Consider the following 853-nt stretch of genomic DNA (forward strand, 5'->3'; position numbering starts at 1 on the left):
TGCATCAATAACTTAAACAGAACTAAGGGAGGGGTCCTTTCTGAAAAGAGCATTTATTGCATAGGTGTCCAGAACTGGCCTTATCTGAATGAGTGTAGCAGCTTGAGCTCACGTACGCTGGTGTACCGTCCACTATTCACTCCTGCATATTGCCAGATACTGCTCCATTTGTCAACCTTAAACTGCAAAAAAGGTTTTGGGAAAAATGAATACACTAATCGATTAAAATTTATACAATAAAATTACTGGAGCATCCAGAAATAGTTTTGCACTTCTCTGATAAGCCACGAGTGAAAATGGTAAGCAGCTACTTATTAAGCCTGTAAGGAACCCTCAACTGAGTGTGAATGGGACTGGTTCATCCATCTTTTAGGTAACTGAAATACGCTGTCAAAACAACAGCTATATTGAAATCTCATTCCTCTCTTGTTTAATGAATGAATGGTAACCAACGGTTTGACAATTGACATGGCCAAGAATTTCCCTATGTAGTTGATTATTTTGTTCTCCTTTTTTTCTGTTCTTGATCTACACACAGAAAGAAAAGGAGTCATTAAAAATCTGAATTTGTAGGGAAAACATGTTTTAAGACATTTAGAATGAATAATCTACATGTTGGGTGTCCTATAATAGTAATGTAAAGTAGAATGCACTCGTTTAAAAATACCTTTATATAACATGTTTCATTATAATTAATGGATTATCAAAACATGGTAAACTAGGCTGCTGGCACATGATTTATGGCTGCTGACTCATGGTTCAGACACACAGGACTGAAATGGCACCCCCTTCAGTGTACACTTTGAGTATCGCACTTTTTTGATTATTTCCAATTTTTTTGGCAGGTCTAACA

The sequence above is a fragment of the Erpetoichthys calabaricus genome, chromosome 14 (genome assembly GCF_900747795.2).
Source record: "Erpetoichthys calabaricus chromosome 14, fErpCal1.3, whole genome shotgun sequence".
Taxonomy (NCBI): domain Eukaryota; kingdom Metazoa; phylum Chordata; class Cladistia; order Polypteriformes; family Polypteridae; genus Erpetoichthys; species Erpetoichthys calabaricus.